Source organism: Anguilla anguilla, chromosome 10 (assembly GCF_013347855.1).
Source record: "Anguilla anguilla isolate fAngAng1 chromosome 10, fAngAng1.pri, whole genome shotgun sequence".
NCBI classification, from domain to species: Eukaryota; Metazoa; Chordata; class Actinopteri; order Anguilliformes; family Anguillidae; genus Anguilla; species Anguilla anguilla.
Genome location: NC_049210.1, coordinates 4455171 through 4461170, shown reverse-complemented (window position 1 = coordinate 4461170; position 6000 = coordinate 4455171).

Genomic DNA, 6000 nt, shown 5'->3' with positions numbered 1-6000 from the left:
GTGGAGTGATTTACAAGATGTGTACCAAAGAATGGGAGAAAGAAGAAGTCGCTTTTTTGTTGTCTTGTCGGTGTGTGCGGATTTCTGCGCCCATTCATCTGTGATGACAGCGCGTCTTCAAACCCGCCTCCTGTAAATAAATCCAGTTATTGACCGACTTTATAATTTGTGTCAGACTTGCTGATATTATGGCACTGTGCCTCAGATGCTTCTAGATAGGAGAAACATTGGCACACACTTTGCTTGTGGTTGAAAAGAAGCATTGCATGACGTTTGTATTTCAACAGTCTAATGAGCTAATGTGATACTGCACAGAAGTTAATAACAAAACTTGATTTTTTTTTTTTAATACATGACAAGAAATATTATATATATCGTGTAATAGTATGTCAAATTTATAAGCAAGCACAACGAGCAGCTACTGTAAGCTGCTCATTGAATTTAAGTATTCAAGACAAAGTTTTAGCAATGACATCTGCCTATGTTTACTATTCTGTGTCTATGTGGCTTTTTGTTCTGACTGCAGATGAAATGCAATGTGTATCCCTAACTTGTCTTGCAAGATCTCTTAGAAAATAAAGGTACTCTACCTATATAAGATATCTCCTGGTTAAATAAATTAATACATTTTTTTTTTTAATGTAATGTGAATCCTGACCACTGGTTCCATCCCTACTCCAGGCCTAAGAGATAAGGGAGTCTCCTATTGGGCCATCAGGTTGGCCCAAAACACGCTACTGCAAACCCTGTTGCCATGGTAGCACCCAGTGCTATCCATATCAGCTATATCCCTAATACCTCACTATCACTGACTTGCTTTTTTTTCCCCTCCTCCTCCTCCTCCTCCTCTTCTTTTAGGCCTCTTGAGCGCCCTAGGGTTCATCAATCCTCCCGCTCAGAGTACCATGACCCAGATCCTCTTCCTGAAGGGGGGGGGGAATTGATGGGAAGCCACTGGTTCTGGAAACGTTGCCCCGGTAACACACGTGCACCTTTTTCACTTTTTTTTTTTTTTTCGCGACTGCACCACCCAGCATCATACTAAGTGCCGCCCGCCCCCATTCCTCTGTGATGGACAAACCGGCGTCCTTGTGAGCGAACCTCCATCCGGTTCCTGGAGCCCTCCCAAAAAAACAGTACAATCGACCTTTCCCGTCCCGTTCGCCTTAATGCGGGCTACAGCGCGACCCTGTAAGGGTGATGGGACGGGACACGGTCAGTGCTAATTAGGTGATAGACGTGTCAGGTGTGTGCTTGTGTACCGCATCAAAAGAGGACGTCTCGCCCAGCAGGTGTAACTAAAATTATGTCTCCTGCATTTTGTCTACATGTAAAGAGATCACTTCCTTTGGCTTTGTTCTCCCCCTTACAAAAATATAAAAACATTAATAATTGAGTGCGTATTTTGATGATACTTGTGATCTGTAGTGCACTATCAGGGAGAGCATGAGATGCATCAGAGTGTAGTGGCTGTGTGTGTGTGTGTGTGTGTGTGTGTGCATGCGTGTGTGTGTGTGTGTGCATGTCTGTGTGTGCACCGATTTGTGTGAACAGGCGACAACTGACCCATCGACAGTCAACAGGCAATTACTGAGATGCATTATTCAACACGCAGTGTTCAGTCACAGATGCATAATTTACCTTTGCCTCCTGTCTTCCGTGTTACAGTTTTGGATCACTAATCGCATCGTACTCTTTCCAAAGACTTCCAAAATGGCAGGCAAATTTACTGCTGCTTTATTGAGCAAGGTCAGCCATTTTGTCCCCGTTCTCAGTGTATTCACGCCTATAAATACAGAGCGTGGCTCAAAATTCAGAGCTTGAAAATATGCCTTTCCTTTTGCAAGCATTCAAACATGAATAGCATTTTGATTCTTATTGCTGTTGAGTTCAGTTTGATGGGCTACATCACAATGTCGGTGTGTTAAATTTCAGAATCTCTTGCAGAGTTTCCTTTGCATTAATTTCTATTTACTCAGCAAGCTTATAGACTTGTCCCAATGTGGAATCTTTTTTACACTGTTCCTTCAAGTACTGAATGAGCTGGGGGTGTTTAACTTATCTACACAACTATATGTACGCACGGTGAAATGTCCAGTGTTAATTCAACTCCAACGTTGTTAATTCAACTAACAGACAACAGGGACCCCCACTGTGACCAAATGTTATGTGTTAAGAGCTTAATTAACACTGGACGTTTTACTGTGCAGGTTCTGTGCAGATATTTTCACAGAATTACCCATTCCTCTTTGAGCTGCATCAGACCTCTCAAATATACACATCGTACAAAATAATTACTGCAATTTCAACACCGTGTTTTACACTATAAATTGCATTTGTGTTTACCCGTTTTAAAACTTCACCACATCAAAATGTAGGTAAGATATTAGGAAAGCATCCCTCTGGGCCACAAGCCGACAAATTTCCAGTTCCTTACTAAGATGTATTAACGCAAAATTCCGCTTATCGTCATGACCCAGATAGATGAGCTTCAAGTAGCAGAGAGGTAGTTCGTATTTAATTCGACCGACTCATTCGGGTTTTGAAAAACTTATTTCATTACAAAAGGGATACATCAATCTCAAAAACAGTCCATTTACCCTAGAGACATAATCACACAAAAAAATCTAAAAGCCCTACATTACTATTTCAGCCGAGGTTAAGAAATGAGCCTTTCGAAAACATCAATTTTTGAAGGGTGTTAAAGAGCTTGAAACTAGCGCTGTTGGGGTAGACTAATTCTAATTCATATTTTAATCATGTGCTTTTAAATCTCATCTATGATTGAAGCCATTAAAATACATGCTTCAGTCAATGACAGTAAACGCTCCTAATTCCAAAAATAAATCAATCCTGTGTAATTAATCCAGTACACCACACGTGAAAAATCGAGAAGGCTATGGCTGTCGTTGTTCTTGTTGTTGTTGTTGTCTGGTTATGGTTATGTTGTTGTTGTCTGGTTATGGTTATACACTTTGTTGTACGTCGCTCTGGATAAGAGCGTCTGCCAAATGCCTGTAATGTAATGTATGTAATGTTGTTACTATCATGTCAGGAGGAGTTGTCTGACAGGTGGCTTAACCAGTCACTCAGTCTCCGGGGTCAATTGATTTGATGGGGTTTACCGTCAGACCTGGGCACATTACAATGTCCGCTCTGTCGTTTTTCTGACATTTTTTACCATTTAAGTCCATTGATTAACAGCTCGGAGGTGACAGCGTGTCCCTGCACCGGGCCGTACATCTCCATGGCTCTCTTACGCGTTGGCGAGCATCAGCAAGGCCAGACGCACGCCGTGCGACAGACAGACCTTGGGCCCGGACCCATCAATCGTGTGACTGAGGAGAACTCGCTCTTCTCGAATGCACAAGATCCACTCCGCTGCCATTAACGACGCGCGGTCTAAATGCGGCCATTTTAATCATTTTTTTACCGCGCCGCGTGTTACGAGCTGGGATTGCAGGGGAGATTTGCTGCGGGTAAACACAGCGGTGGCCAATGATCTGGTTATATTTGCAAATGGCCTCCATGTATCTCGGCGTCCGTAAACTCTGAAGGTGCTTCCGTGACAAACCTCGGCTGCTCCTCTGACCCACATTGGCTTGTTTTTTTTTTTTTGCGGGAGTGGAAAATAGCGAGGGGAACTCGGTGGAAAATGGCGTTACTGACGAGGTCAAAAATGGGTTGGGCCCGGGTCTTGCTTCTCCATCAGAAATGGAACGCATTCCACCTGTCCCGGCAACGCAACAGGTAAAGGCACACGCAGGCGGCGCCGAGAAATTTCACACGCGCGAGAGATTACGTGCGCACGTCTCGGTCACGGACGGCCTTTCGTTCGTAGCGTCTGACGCGAATTGGCACGACACGCTTGGGAGACAGCCCAGCGTTGCCCAGAGAAATGGCGGATGATGTCACACGCTTCGGAAGCGATGACGTCAATCGGTCAGTGGCATCAATGTTCAGTGACGTATGTTTCTTGCTCTCTCTGACCATGTGAAAACCCAGAACTGACTCGATGGCATTTTTTTGTGTTGTGCCAGTTGAAATTGTTGAAAGCTCTTTTCCGTCTATCATGAGACGTGGCGGAGCACAGAAGCTCTATTTACCCGTTTGATTTTAGAAGACGCTGTGATCTCCACATGCCAGCATTTTCTAACGGTTACCGAAAAGTGAGTCAAATTGTTTTCCCCCTGTCTGTGGGGAAATCAGTTCCCCTCGCTAGTCTGTTCTGCCCCATTTATGCCCTCATATCTTGGTATTTATTGCTTATTTTTGAGAGTTTACCAGACATCTTTGAAAATTTTGATTGATGACAGACGCCTGACTGAAGCGTCCCCCCCCCATCAGCATTATTGTTTGTAACAGCCACTTAACTGCTAGGTTCCTCAAGGAGGTGAGAGAACAAGCTTCCTCTTCATTAGGATCACCTGGCTCTGTCCCGTACCCTACTCCTGGCCAGGAGGACTCGACTATAATTTAAGAAGCGCATTATTTTGTTTTAATTTAAAAAGCCCCCATTTCATTTACATTTTTTTTCTGTCTTGGGCTCCAGACATTTTCCTGCAGTATCATAACAGTTTTCTCTCTCTCCACTTCGCTCGCTCCAGCTACAGTGGCCTGTCGATTAAAGAGAGTTAGCTTCAGAAGTTCTTCCACCCCCGACTGTCTCTCTCGATAGCTGCAGTATTCACTTGGACCTCCTGTGTGCACACATAGACGAGATTGACAAAAAAAAAAGTTGTGGCCGGGACATGGACAATAGTTTGCTGGAGTACTCCAGTTTCTGACTGAACTAGGTCGACTAGACACGTTTTAACAAGTAGCTGCTAGGCTACACTCTCAGTGTAGCCTTCATTTTTTTCTGAACAGTCCATCGCCTCTTTGTTGTTCTGGTCCAGCCCAATGGACAGGCTTTCTTGGTACGGGCCAAAATCACGAGTCAGTCCCTCGAAATGAAAGAGGCTGTCAAATTTTAAGAAAAGCGTACGCTGGAGTTCAGGAGAAATTCACGACTGCGCACTTCAAAGGTAAATGAGTCACGGAGACAGCGTGATTTATTATAACCGAATCATAAGGAACATGCGCATGGCCCGGAGCCAATGTGCCCCCATTTTTAAAAAATGATATCCTGTTTCTCTCTCTCTCTGTCTGTGCGCGGGGCAAGCTTGTGCAGTTTGCCCCTTAAGCGGAGACCGTTCGTTATTTTTAGCTACGCCACGTCGCTCAGCACCGCCAAGTGATGACTGTGGAGGAGCCGGGCCGCATTCGAGTGAATTATCAGTCACCTGTGGGGGGGCAGGGGGGTACGTGACTGTCCTTTACAGTACCAATCTTCTGACAGAGAGCGAAAGGATGTGACAATGAGATGCGCGTCTGGCGGGGATGACTGATTAATTCTCCCGCCGAGGAGAAGGAAAAGCGTACGAAAAAAGGCCGGCGAACCGGTCCTTCCTGTTTCCTTCCAACGTGGGCGGCGGCGGCGGCGGCGGCGGCGGCGGGGATCGTAAAGAACAATCTCTCGCTCCTTATCAAGCGAACAGGGGGGCCTGAAAAGGTTGGCCATTATTTTTAATGACCTCGAAAATCCGGCATGATGTTGAATGTAATCTGATCTGATAAAGCCAGCCTGAGTCGGGGGGGAGGTTATTAATTTATGCCTCCCCCACCCGCCCCCCCGCAACGCACTCCCCTCTCGGTCACACGATTAATTTAAATAAACCGGCGCGCCGCGGAGTCGCATTGAACGCCGCTCGGCGAAAACACAAACACGCGCACACGCGCGGAGGAACGGGCGGGGATAATGAAACAAAAACGACTGCGTATAATTCACCCAAATTGAGGCGGATTGGTGGATCCAGTCGATAAATCTCTCTCTGTCAAATCGAATAACCCTCAGTGCGCAGCAAAGCGTTTTTCTCCATTCAGTATAACTTCATCACTACCAGTACAAATATATATATATATATATATATATATATACATATATATATGTTTTGCACA